The 14,235-nt window shown below is 37.3% G+C and overlaps 1 protein-coding gene across 1 annotated transcript in view; it reads left to right on the forward strand.

The window, feature by feature from the left end:
- Sdhc (succinate dehydrogenase complex subunit C) overlaps positions 1 to 14,235 on the forward strand; it is a 41,134-nt gene that overhangs the window by 21,961 nt on the left and 4,938 nt on the right. The gene's annotated exons all lie outside the window — the stretch shown is intronic.

Here is a 14,235-nt window from a genome sequence, read left to right on the forward strand (position 1 = left end):
TGAGCAGTTTCATCCTAAAACTTCTTGGGGAAACGTTTTTCAGGCTGTAATTTTCTTTTTTTTAAATATTTATTTAATTTTTTAGTTATAGGTGGACACAGTATCTTTATTTTATTTTTTTATGTGGTGCTGAGGATCAAACCCGGTGCCTCACGCATGGTAGGCGAGCACTCTACCTCTGAGCCACAACCCCAGCCCTGGTGTGGTGACGCACACCTATAATTCCACTACCTCTGGAGGAGACGGGAGGATCACAAGTTCCAGGCCAGCCTCAGTAACTTAGTGAGTCCCTCAGCAACTTAGTGATACCCTGTCTCAAAATAAAAATCTTTAAAAAGGGCTGGCGATGTAGCTCAATGGTAAAGCACCCCTGGGTTCAATCCCCAGAATCGGAAAAAAAAAAAAAAGAATGTTGACTTTTTAATAGACTGCTAGTTGAGGTGTGAGCCATACATGGTGGAGTGCACCTGTAATCCCAGCTGCTTGGGAGGTTGAGGCATGAGGATTGCAAGTTCAAGGCCAGCCTTGGCAACTTAGCAAAGCCCTGTCTCAAAATAAAAAATTAAAAGGGCTGGGGTGTAGTTCATTGAAAAAGCACCCTTGGATTTAATCCTCAGTATCAAAAAAAAAAAAAAGAAAAAAGAAAAGGAGGGAGAGAGAGGGGGAAAAAAGAGAGAGAAAAAAACTTTGGGTTGAGACTTCCTTAATTCATAAGCAAACCTGCTGCTTAGGCATTCTTTTTTTTTTTTTCCCCCCTAGAAAAGCCAAAGAACTAATAGATTTGTAAGTAACTAATGAATTCTGAAAAGGATCCTTTAATTCCTCTGGGCTTTTCTAACATTTTTTATTGATTCTTAAATGTTATTTGTTACACCTTAGGAATTCTGATCATTCCAGACTGAGGTAGTATAGAGAAGATGAAAACCTTTGGAATGAGATAGATCTGAGTTCAGATGCAACTCTATCACTAAGTAGTTGTCAGATATTGGACAAGTTATTTGGTTCCTTGAGCCTTTAATTTTATTTTTTAATTTTAATTTTTTTTTTGGGGGGGGGATTGAACCCAGTGCCTTGCACATGCTAGGCAAATGCTCTACCACTGGGCTGCATCCCTAGTGCTAGCCTCCGATAAACAGATAGATAGATAAGATTTTAAAAATTTTTTTTTAATTGAATATGGACATAGTACTTTTGTTTATGTGTTTATTTTATGTGGTCTTGAGGATCAAACCCAGTGCCTCACATGTGCAAAGTAAGCATTCTACCACTGAGCCACAACCTCAGCCCCCAGCCTCAGATATTTCATTTACAAATGTAGATAATACTTTTTTACTGTATATGGGAGCAACAATTAGAATTTAAGGATTGTAAAATTAATATAAATTATTATGAAATGAGTATGATTTGTTGTCTGTTGGAATAAACTGAAAGTTTATGGACATACTGTAGTACAGATGAGAACATCAAGGAAATTTCCAAATGCATCAAAATGTATACAGTTTGTTCAATGTATATGATGTATACAGTGTATATATATAGTTTTGAATGTATCAATTATACCTCCATAAAACTAACTAAATAAACCAACATGACCAAATAATGTTAGAGACATGGGACCAGAATGTGATTGAATTAAGTAAGGCAGGAATCTAGTTGGTACTATTATATTCTATTTTAGGGTACAAACTGGCAGCCTGTGGGCTATATTTGGTCAACAGATGTATTTTGCTTGGTCATACTGTAATGAAAAAAAATAGAAGTTGAGTCCTTTGCCAATTTTTCAAAATCAGATTATTTGTTTTCTTATTATTGAGTTGAGTTCCTTATATATTCTGGATATGCCTTGACTCCCTGCCTTTTTTTCTATTCTGTCAGCTGTTTCTTTGCTCTGTTAATTGTTTCCTTTGTAGTTGCAGAATTTTTTTGGTTTGATATAATCCCATTTGTCTCTTTTTGCTTTTGGTCCCTGAGCTTTTGAAGTCTTATCCAAAAAAATTCTTGCCTATACTGATGTCATAAGGTGATTGCCAAATATGTTTTCTTCCAATAATTTCAAAGTTTTGGATTAGGATAACAATAGTTAACAGTAATGTATCATATGTTTCAAAATAGGTAGAAGAGAGGATTTTGAATGTTTTCACTACAAAGAAATGATAAATGTTAAAATGTTAAGTGCCCTGATTTGGTCATTACACAATGTATATGTGATTAAACCATCATATTGTACCCCGTAAGCGTGTATGATTACTGTGCATCCATTAAAAATAATACGTGTTTTTGTGTTCTGCTTGACTTACATATTTGTGTGGCTTTTGTAGGCACTTGGATTTGGCTTGCTCATTGGGAGGGGTAGAGGATCTTGGGGGTGACAATCAGAGAGGAATAGGTAGGAAGGAGAAAAGAAAATGCAAAAAGTGAATGCCAGGGACTGGTGATGAAAGTGCTTATTGTCTTAGAGTTCAGAGGGTAGAGAGAGTTGAACCAAGAGAACACCAATTTTCCAGTCCATGGAGAAGTAGTCTTGTGACATATGGGTGAATGATTCTGATTTATCAGGCCTCACTTGGCTTGGATGACATTTGTCTCACAACTCTTTGCTCTGATTTGCTTTTTTTTTTTTTTTTTCTTTTTTTCCTTCTTATTTTTTGATCTGTTAAATTTTGGGTGGGGGCAGGGGGCGGTACTGGGGATTGAACTCAGGGACACTCAACCACTGCGGTACCGGGGATTGAACTCAGAGGCACTCAACCACTGAGCCACATCCCCAGTCCTATTTTTTATTTTATTTAGAGACAGGATCTAAGTTGCTTAGCACCTCGCTTTTGCTGAGGCTGTCTGAACTTGCGATCCTCCTGCCTCAGCCTCCCCAGCTGCTGCCGTATATACTAACTCATTGCAGTCTGCTTTATGTACTGTAGTCTTAATTTAGACAATTAAAGACCAGGTAGACTTGGACTATAAAAAAAATACATCAAGAGTTCTTGACACCATTGAGATCCTTGGAGAGAAATTGAGACGGGTAGGTTGCCTTTCAATATACTAGATCATCATTTTCTTCTACATATAATAATGCCTAGTTATCATTGTGAGAATTTAAATACTTTATATAAGTTTCTAATACAGACCTCATGGTGATTATTATTATATATTTATATACACACACACACACACACACACACACACATATATGCACCAGGGATTGAATCCAGGGGCGCTTTACAACTGAGCTATATCCCCAGCCCTCTCTTTTATTTTTTACTTCGAGATTAAGTTGCCTAGGCTGGCCTCAAACTTGTGATCTTTCTGTTTCAGTCTCCTGAGTCACTGGGATTATAGAAGTGTATCACCACTCCTGGCTACATTAATAATTGGAATAGTTAATCTGGTACATCTCAGAAAATGTCTGATCATTTGTGGTTAGGAAAAAAATCTCATTTTCAGCCCTTTGCACATTATGACTATTTTGTTGTAGTTCATGCATCACCAAAATGGGATGACTTGAAAAACTGATTGTCACCAGAGGAGAATATGCTCTCAAAAATATTTTACTTTTCTTCAGTGCATGAATACTCCTGACCCAAGAGACATTGCAAGGGAACAATGGGCAGATTACATCCTGGTGAGATTAGTGTGACAACACTTTAGATAAAAGAGCAATCAGGTGCTCTCAACCTGAGTTTTAATCATCACTTGGACAGCTTTATCACAGCTCTTGTAGGTGTTTTCAATTTCATTTGCAGTGATAACTGCAGCGGCTTGCTAGGGAAAAGTGTCTGAAAGAGCTTTTGATGGCTTTTGGAAGTGGCAATAAGACTTACAATTTGCACAGTTCTGTATATAGCACTTAACTGCAGTGTAGCCAGCAGGGGCTGGTCTTGGCAGCTAAACAAAAGCGCCATTAAATTTTTCTTAATGATTAGATGGGACAGCTTCAGTGGCTTTGTTTTTCTCAGTTTCAATTGTTTTACTGTTAGAGGAGTCTATTTTGGCGTTCGTGTTCTAAGAGTATAGACTATTTCGTGATTCCTAGTATACTGAACATTATATATACCGGGGGAAGATCTAAGAAATCCTGTATTTAATTTCATCTCATATGTTTCTCACATGTAATGAGGGAAAAATTGGCTAAGGTAACTTTTGATTGAGTTAACTGATGCACCTATTTGAAGAGGTGAGCTTCTTTTGTGGGAAAAAATAAACAGGCATCCAGCTAACCTATGTGTCTTCAATTCATGTCTGGGTTGGCATTTGTATAATGATTCCAGATCACCTTGACCTACTAGAGGCAATATTTTAAAAACTTTTTCTTTCCTGATTATAAAAGCATTATAATGACAGAAAATTAAAATATGACAGAAATATATGGTTCAGAGGATTTCCCCATAATCCCACCACTCAGGGATAACCTCTGTTCTGAGTATAGCAAGAGACTTGATTTCACTTTTTATATATATAAAAAATGAAAAATATGTATTGTTTGTGTGTTTAAGGAATCAACCCACCAGAAAATACCAGCTATTTCAAATAAATTTGTTGCCATAGCCATTTATTGGCTAAAGAAACAAACAAAAACAGGATTAGCCAAGTTTACTCAGTATTTAAATGTGCTAGGACTTGAAACCTAAATTCAGATTCTTTCCACCAACGCTGCACCTTTTTTTTTTTTTTTTTTTTTTGGCAGCTTTGGAGATTGAATCCAGGGATATTCTACCACCAAGGTAAATCTCCAGCCAATTTATTTTGGGAGAAGGTCTTTGTTAGGTGGCCTAGGCTGTCCTTGGCCTTGAACTTAAGATCTTTCTGTCTTAGCCCCCCTAGTTGCTGGGATTACAGGAGTGTACCACCCTACTTTGCTTAAATTCTTGATTTTTAATTGTTATTTCAGACTCAGTAGTGTTTTTGTCAAGTCCTGATCTTGAGGCCAAGTTGTGGCTCAGTGTTAGAACACATGCTTAATGTGCAGGAAGCCCTGAATTCAATCCTCAGCATCAAAAAGAAAGGAAAAAACTAATCTTGAAAACATTGATGTGGGGCTGTGTAGTAAAATAGTTTAAAGAAATAGTTGATTTATTTGGAGACAGTCTTCCTTTTGAATTGATTAAACTAATCAATATAATTTGATTCATGGGAAAAGCAAAAGCTAAAGACACTGTTATTCCCATCTCAGGATTTTCATTGAGTTTGGCTGTGGCAGATTATGTGAGAGAAGGTGGTATTTCCTGTGATAAGGCAGCCATATCACAGCCTTGTATTCTAGGGGTATTGCTCGGAGGGTCATTCCTGGGCCTTGGCTCTTAGCCTGCTGTACCATTTAGTACATAGATCAGGGCTGAGTTTGCTCTGCTGTCTAAGCAATGTAAGTGGCATTTGAAGTTTCTAAACTTTGTATTGGTACTGAAAATCAAAGAATAGTGGAGTTGTTCCTTCAATCTTCTAGCTTCCTGTTTACCCAGACTATCAAAGACAAAACTCCGTTGGGTCATAATGTCTTCCTAAACCTTCTCAAATTATCTCACTTCATGGTACCCTTGTGTCTTCAGTAATTTTTTTTTCAATTTTGCTAAGTCAAAAGAAGTATCAGTTTTGTTTACTAAGTGGTTATATCCAAACACCTGGTCCTACCAATTTATAATCATTTAAAAAATATATACATAGCCAGAAGTGGTGGTACATGCCCGTAATCCCAGCCATTCCAGAGACTGAGGCAGGAGGATATCAAGTTCAAGACCAGCATTAGCAAGTTAGTGAGACCTCGTCTCAAAATAAAATAAAAAGGCCTGAGGATGTAGCTCACTGTTAAAACACTTGTTTAGCATGTGTGAGGACCTAGGTTTGATCCCCAGCACTAGGAGAAAAAATTCACATAAATGGAAATATTTATACACATATGTGGAAATATATTTACGTATATTCACAAATATCTATAATTACTTACTAATGTAATGTAGCCCTGTCAGACCTTATAATTTCCATCCTTTTTTTCCTACATAGGGAGATAATCTTCCAGAGTTCATAAAATCACAACACTGGAACCATAACGTGCATATTTGCAGTTATGGAAAAGTGAGTATTCTTTTACAGACGTCAGATTGGGAGTAACAGATACATTTGGTGTTAGTGCACTGGTGTCTGTTGCTTAGAATTTAATCAATATTTTATCCTGAAACTGAGCTCCTTGATCAAAAGAAGTTTTTGAAGCTTTTGAATGGTTTGAATATTGATCTCAGGCTTACGGAAGAATTAGAGTAAGGACAGAGATATGGTTGGTAGAATTGGAGCAAGAAATAGAAGAGAAAATAATAGTATCTTAAGAGTGCTTAGTCTTTTTACTTTTACCAGCACTTTCATTTCACTTCCAAAAAATTATTACAATAGATAGGATTTCCATTTTATAAATGAGAATTTAGATTTTGAAAAGTTAAGTGAGCTTAAGCATAGGTAGTAGGGGAGGCAGAATTCTTTCTCAATCTCCCAAACTTTGCCAAGATTAGTAGGACCTTGTTGCAGGGGAGAGGAGAAAAATATGTGATATACATAAGATTATGTTAGTGTATCTAAGACAAAGCTAGAGCAAAATAAAACTCTTAGGGTTAATGTTTCTGGGATTTGGTTTTGTTAGAAAAATGCAAAAGCATGACCTTGAAATCTCACAATCTATAAAGGCTAAGCAGGTAACTTAAATGAGTAAAGCAGATGAGTAATCAAGTGAAATACATAGCTGTTCCACTTTTTATAGAGACACAACCATAAGAAAAATTGTACCTTTTTTCCTTCCTAAAACAAAAAAGTCTGAGTACAGAGATAATTGACATCTAGTTCAATGTTGGGGACACATTAATGAGTATTGAGGGTTCTGTCAGGGTTCCTGAGATATACATTGATATATGTATATCTTCAGCTGATTATTGTTATGCAGAAATTCAGACCTAATGTTACTGGATATTCCACTCAAGAGTCGAAAGATGAAATATTCTATATTTTAATGAGGGTAGGTTATTTAAATGTTTAAATAAACAAAAACAGGAAAACAGTTGTGACCCAAACTACAGAGTGGTCAAGCATGTTGAGACCCTGCCTCTAAATAAAATACAAAATAGGACTGGGATGTGGCTCAGTGGTTGAGTGCCACTGAGCTCAATTCCCAGTACCAAAAAAATAAAAAAGGAGCAGGGCAGCTGGGGATGTATGTGGCTTAGTGGTTAAGTGTCTTGGGTTTAATCCCTGGTACCAAAAGAAGAAAAAAAAAATTTTACAATTCCAAGCATATCACCTGGAGTTCACCTAAATTTCCTTGATAAGATTTTGGCTTTTTTTTTTTTTTTTTTACTTTTTTAGCAGTTTTGAGATGTACAATACAATACACTATTATTATTTTTTTATTGAACACGTTTGCAATAAAGCTGAAAAATAAAAAATAAAAACTGTTCCTTCTGAGATTTTGTATCCTTTGACCATCATGACCCCACTCCCCTTACAACCCAGTCTCTATAACCACCATTTTACTATCTGCTTCTTTGAGTTTGATTATTTTACACAAATCAATGAGAATACACACCATTTGTCTTTCTATGCCTGGCTTATTTCATTTAGTTTAATATTCTCCAGTTCCATCCATGTCGCAAATTATAGAATTTTCTTTTTGAAGGCTGAGTAGTATTCCAATGTGTGTGTGTGTGTGTGAGAGAGAGAGAGAGAGAGAGAAATGTTTTCTTTAATCATTCATCTTTAACCATTTACCTGTTGATGGATACTTAGTTTGATTTCATTACTTGACAATTGTAAATAGTGCTGCAGTAAACAATGGAGTGCAGACATTTCTTTAAAAAACTGATTTAAAATCTTTGGGGTAAATAAATACTCAGAAGTGGGATTGCTAAGTCATATGAAATTTTTATTTTTAGTTTTTTGAAGAACTGCCAAGCAGTTTTGCATAATGGCTATGCAATTTGCATTCCTTCCAATAGTGTACAAGGGTTCCCTCTTCTCCACATCCTTGAGAAACTTTTCTTTCCTCTTTTTTGCCAGTAGCTGTTCTGACCGTGTGAATGATTTGCATTTCCTTAATGATTAACAATGTGGAACAGTTCTGCATGTATCTGTTAGCCATTTTGTATATCTTCTTTTGAAAAATATATATTCAGGATTCTTGGTCATTTTTTAAATTGGGTTTTGCTATTAAGTTGTTTGAGTTCCTTATATTTTGAATATTAATTTTATCAAATGTATGGCTTGTAAATATTTTCTCTCAGTCCCCATAAGTTGTCTTTTCACACTATTATTTCCTTTGCGTGCAGAAGCTTTTTAGCTTGGTATAATTATTAGTTAATTTTTATATATGGTGTGATATAGAGGTTAGTTTTACTCTTCTGCATGTAGATATCCAGTTTTCCCAAGAAGAAACTATTTTTAGCCAGGTGTGGTGGCACGCCCCTGTAATCCCAGTGACTTGCTAGATTGAGGCAGGAGGATCAGAAATTCAAGACCAGCCTCAGCAATTCAATGAGATGCTGTCCTAAAAAATTATTTAAAAAAAGAAAAAAAAAAAAAAAGGTTGAGGGTGTAGGTCAGTGGTAAAGCACCCCTGGGCTCTAGTACCACTCCCTTCTCACATATACACTAAAGAAGAGACTATTCTTTTCCTATGATGTACTCTTGGCATCTTTGTCAAAAATCATAGTTGACCTTAGACATTCATGGATATTCATGGATTCATTTCTCGGCTGTGTTTTGTTCCACTGGTTTAATTTTTTTTTTTTTTTTTTTTGCCAGTGCCAGTGCCAGTATTGTTTTTGTTTTTTTGTGGAAGCGGGGATTGAACCCAGGGATATTGTACCACTGAGCCATAGCTCCAGCTTTAAAAAAAAAAAATTATTTTGAGACAGGATTGCTGCAACCTGCACTGCTGAACCCTAGAAACCAGCAAGGGGCGATGGGGGTTTAAGAGACACAAATACAGAGAGAAAGCTGTTACCAGGTGGAATACCGACCTCTGATGGAGGAACAGTAACCCAGTGACCTGGAGCTAGCTCAGCATGTTTATTATATAGGGTCTCATAATCAGGAAGTTAAAACTATAGGGGTTCTTTGTGCACTAAAAAGTTACAGAACTAGAAACATTATTGTAGCTATTCTACTGTTGCAATGCTAAGAACATCCTGTTATTATCCTGCTGCACCCAGGAAGCCCATTGTCCAGAGTTTCTGCAAAGTAAGCAGGCTTGAAGTTTGCCCCACTTGCAAGATATGCTGGTTATCTTGTTATGTTCAGAATTCTGTATCCCTAGCAGCTGTGTCTGAGCTCAAGGTCAAGAATGTTATTATTCAGTACCCAAAACTTCCTCAAGCAGGGCTTCATTACCATAGCTCCTGGGCAATCTTGCCCTGCACCTTTACACGGAAAGTTCCCAGAGAAAAGTACAGCCACAGCTCCAAAGCAGACAAAGACCATATTCCAAGTCACCACTTTCTCCACACAGGGTCTCACTAAATTGCTGAGGCTGGCCTTGAACTTGGGATTCTCTTGCCTTGGCCTCTTGAGTCTCTGGGATTACAGGTGTGTGTCACCATGCCCGGCTGCCTATTTTTCTTTTAACTCTACTTTCCCTGAATTACCCCTTCCACACTTTAAAACTTCACTTATCACTTACATGCAGATGATCCCCAAATTCATATTTTTAAATCAAAACTCAGCTAGCTTTAGACCTTTAGCTACTTATTGAACATCTTCACTTTTATGTTTCTTAAGCACCTGGTATATAAACATACTCTAAAATGAACCTATCTTCCCCCTCGTCCCCAAATCAATATCAAGCCCCAAGCATATCAAAACTACTGAGGTGAGGGCTGGGGTTATGGCTCTGTGGTAGAGCGCTTGCCTTGCATGCATGGGGCACTGTGTTTGATCGTCGGCAACACATAAATAAATAAAATAAAGGTATTGTGTCCATCTACAACTAAATTTTTTAAAATTTATTTTTAAAATACTATTGAAGTGAACTTAACTAAAAAACAATCTGCATTTTTTGTTGGCGGTTTCCCCTTGGTGCAATGGGATGGCTGACAAATTAAAACTAAGAGAAACAGAATGGGAAAAAAAACCACAAGACACAGAAAGTAGTTTCAAACGTGGAGGCAGGACAGGCAAGCTGATGAGACTGATGGAGCTTCTAGATCAAATGGAGCATGCGCCTGCTTTATTTATATGGGGGAACATCAAAGAGATTCTATAGAATGTCCTTTTCCAAAAAAGGTTAAAAGTGGGCTGTTCAGTTCCTAATGGGTTATGCCCATCTTCCGAACTACTATGAGGAACTGTCCCAGCAGAGTGGAGGGAAAGGTCATGTGCACTGGGCAATCTATTGACATCAGAGAGCCATGGAAGGTTTCTAGTGCCAGGTCTATCTCTCCTGGCTACCACGCCCAGAGAAGATCCTCATGTATTTCACAGATGGCTTTCTGCAGTCCTTTAAGTCTTTTTTTAGCTGTTTTTTTTGTCCATTTAAACTATTTAAGCTTTATCAACTAAGACTTAGAATTAACATGATTTTCTATTTAAAATTCCTGCCTTATTTCTCTCCTTTGATTTATCCCCCATTGATGTCACGTTTATCTTTTTAAAGGACCTCTCTGACCATATCATTCTCCAGCTTAATGACTCTCCAGTTCCATTAATTATGGTAATATTTGCCTCAAGTAACTCTCCCTCTTACTGAGGCCATGGCAGGTTTTTCTATCTATGATATGGCCTAAGAAGCCTTCTTACTGTTGTACTCTAGACAGATATTGCTAATTGATAGAAATTGGAACTGAGATGAACTCTGGCACCAAGATGAAATCTACTTGTTATCCTTGACCAAAAAGACTGACTTAGACTCTGTAGTTTAGCACATAAGGACCTTTATGATTGAACATCATATCCTGCCTCTCCCCGATTACCAGCTTTCTATTTTTCCCTCAAAACTTAGCTTGAGTAAATCTCTGAGAAAAAGCCTTTGGAGATACTGACATTCTCCCCCTCCTACTAGATGGATTTTGATTCTTTTACTTTTTATTTCATAACATGCTGTGCACACATATACCTTTGTTATAGTGCTTCTCTCTCTGTACTGTAGGTTGATGTATTTAAATATATCTACTAGACTGTAAGCTTCTTAAGGTCAGAGATGAGGGCTTGGTTTTCCTTTCACAAATTTAGCACATAGTAAGCCCTCAATAAGTGTCAGTGAGTCAGGCACGATGGCACACACCTGTAATCCCAGAGGCTCGGGAGACTGAGGCAGGAGGATCACAAGTTCAAAGCCAGCCTCAGCGAAAGTGAGGCACTAATCAACTCAGTGAGACCCTGTCTCTAAATAAAATACCAAAAAGGGCTGTGGCTGCGGCTCAGTGGTTGAATGCCCCTGAGTTCAATCTCTGGTACCCCCCACAAAAACGTGTCAAAGAAGTAAAAGAGAATGTGTCTGCTACATGTGAAAATAGAACAAGCCTCTAAAAATCATACTTTCTGTGTCTTGCTTTCCATTTCCTACCATTTATGAATGTTTCATGTTCTCTTAAGACTTGGAGTTGGCACAACAATCTCAATAACATTAATATCAGAAGGTTCCTCCTGGGCTGGAGTTGTGGCTCAGTGGTAGAGCGCTTGCCTCACACGTGTGAGGCACTGGGTTTGATCTTCAGCACCACATAAAAATAAATAAAATAAAGGTATTGTGTCCATCTACAATTAAAAAAAAAAAAAAGGAGACGGTTCCTGGTAGTTGAATTGTTATGATTCTAACCACTGTTTGGCCTTGAGTGGAAATGGAGCAGTAAATGCTTATTAAAATAACCCTATATATTTTCAGCAGGTGTGCCCTTTCATCCTACTGTTTAGAATCATTCTGCAGTTGCTGAGGGAAATATGTAAGGATAGGAACTAAGAGATTATTTCTTTTAACAGCTTTGTGGAGCTTTGTGCAGACCACATAACAATTACATATTTAAAATGTATAATTAAATGATTTTTATACATTCACAGAGTTGTACTACAAATTAATTTTAGGATATTTTTATTACTCCTCAAAGAAACTTCATTATCCATTAGCAGTCACTCCTTACCGCATCCTCCTCAAACCATACAACCCCTTATCTGCTTTCTGTGTCCATATCCTTACCTATTCTGAACATTTTATATAAATGGAATTATATAATGTATCGTCCTTCATGACTGGTTTCTTTCACTTAGCATGTTTTCAAAGTTTATTCATATAATAGTATGGACCTACTTTATTTCTTTTTATTGGTGAATAATATTCTGTGGTATTGACATATCATGTTTAATTTACACATCCATTAATTAATAGTCATTTGGAGTGTTTTCTTATTTATTTATTTAGGTACTAGGGATTGAACCCAGGGGCACTTTACCACTGGGCTACACCCCCAGCCCTTTTTATATTTTATTTCGAGTCAAGTTCTTGCTAAGTTGCTTAGGGTCTTGTTAAGTTGCTGAGGCTGGCTTTGACCTTGAAGTACTCCTGCCTCAGGATTTTTGTTTTTTTGTGTGTGTGGCTCAGTGGTAGAGAGCTTGCCTTGCATTTGTGAAGCCCTGGTTTCAATCCACAGCACTGCAAAATAAATAAATGCTTGGGTTTCTAAGCCCAGCACAGTGGTACACATCTGTAATGCCAGCAACTCAGGAGGCTGACTCAGGAGGATTGCAAATTCAAGGCCAGCCTCAGTAACTTAGTGAGGCCCTAAGCAAATTAATGAGCTGCTGTCTCAAAAAATAAAAAGGGGGCCGGGCTGGGGATGTGGCTCAAGCGGTAGCGCGCTCGCCTGGCATGCGTGCTGCCCGGGTTCGATCCTCAGCACCACATACAAACAAAGATGTTGTGTCTGCTGAGAACTAAAAAATAAATATTTAAAAAAAAATAAAAAAATAAAATAAAAAGGGGGCTGGGGATGTGGCTCAAGCAGTAGCGCGCTCGCCTGGCATGCGTGCGGCCCGGGTTCGATCCTCAGCACCACATACAAAGATGTTGTGTCCGCCGAAAACTAGAAAATAAATATTAAAAAATAAAAATAAATAAATAAATAAAAATAAATAAAAAGGGCTAGGGATGTGGCTCAGTGGTAAAGCCCCTCTGGGTTCAATCCCCAGTACCAAAAAAAAAAAAAAAAAAAAAAGAGTTCTTTATGTATTCTGGATAAAGGTCCAATTAAATTATTTTTAATTATTAAATTTGCCAAATCCTGCTTCTTTTCCTTCCAAGTATTGGTCTCAAGAATACCACCAAATATCTGGGCACAGTGACACATGCTTGTAATCTCCAACAATTCAGGAAACTCAGGCAGGGGGATCACCAGTTTGAAGCCAGCTTCAACAATTTAGCCAGACTCTAAGCAACTTAGCAAGACCCTGTCTCAAAATAAAAAAATAAAAAAGGTTGAGGATATAGTGATAAAGCACCCCTGGGTTCAATTCCCAGTACAAAATAAAAAAGAATACCGTCTGATAAATGTCTGTACATTTAAAAAAAGTTTCTCATCAGACATATGGTTTGCAGGAGTTTTATATTTTAATTATATAACAATTAGGTTTATGATCCGTTTTGAGTTAAAAAAATTTTTAATAGTACTAGGGATTGAACCCAGGGGTGTTTTTATCACTGAGTTATATCCCCAGCTCTTTTAATTTTTAATTTTGAGACAGGGTCCTGCTAACTTGCTGAGGCTGGCCTCAAACTCATGGTCCCCCTGCCTCAGCCTCCCAAGTCACTTGATTTTTTTTTTTGCTCCTTTCCTTGGAGAAAATACACTGTCTTTCTTACTGATATGATGATACAGCAAGAGGACTACTTCTGTCAGGAAAGGTTGTTATAAAGCAGGATGTTGAAAGGAGGAATAATCTACTAAACATACTGCAATGTGCCAGGCATGGTGGCCTGTACCAATATCCAAGGCTGAGGCAGGAGAATCTCAAGTTTGAGGCCTGCCTGGGCAATTTAGCAAGACCCTCTCTCAAAATGAAATAAAAAAAAGGCTGGGGTTGTAGCTCAGTGGAAGAGTGCCCTGGGTTCAATCCCTAGTACCAAATACACAGATTAAAAAGAAAACTTTGTATTGAGATTACCATCAGGTTGCATCTTAACCAATCTGCCACTGTAAACTTGAACATGTATTTCAGAGTTGTATAAGGTTCCAGGAGCTTTCATGGTACCTTGTTTTACACATTATGTTATTTGTAACTAGT

Source organism: Marmota monax, unplaced genomic scaffold, assembly GCF_021218885.2.
Source record: "Marmota monax isolate L192 unplaced genomic scaffold, Marmota_monax_Labrador192_F-V1.1 WCK01_AAM20220418_F8-fsc00145, whole genome shotgun sequence".
In the NCBI taxonomy this organism is placed as follows: domain Eukaryota; kingdom Metazoa; phylum Chordata; class Mammalia; order Rodentia; family Sciuridae; genus Marmota; species Marmota monax.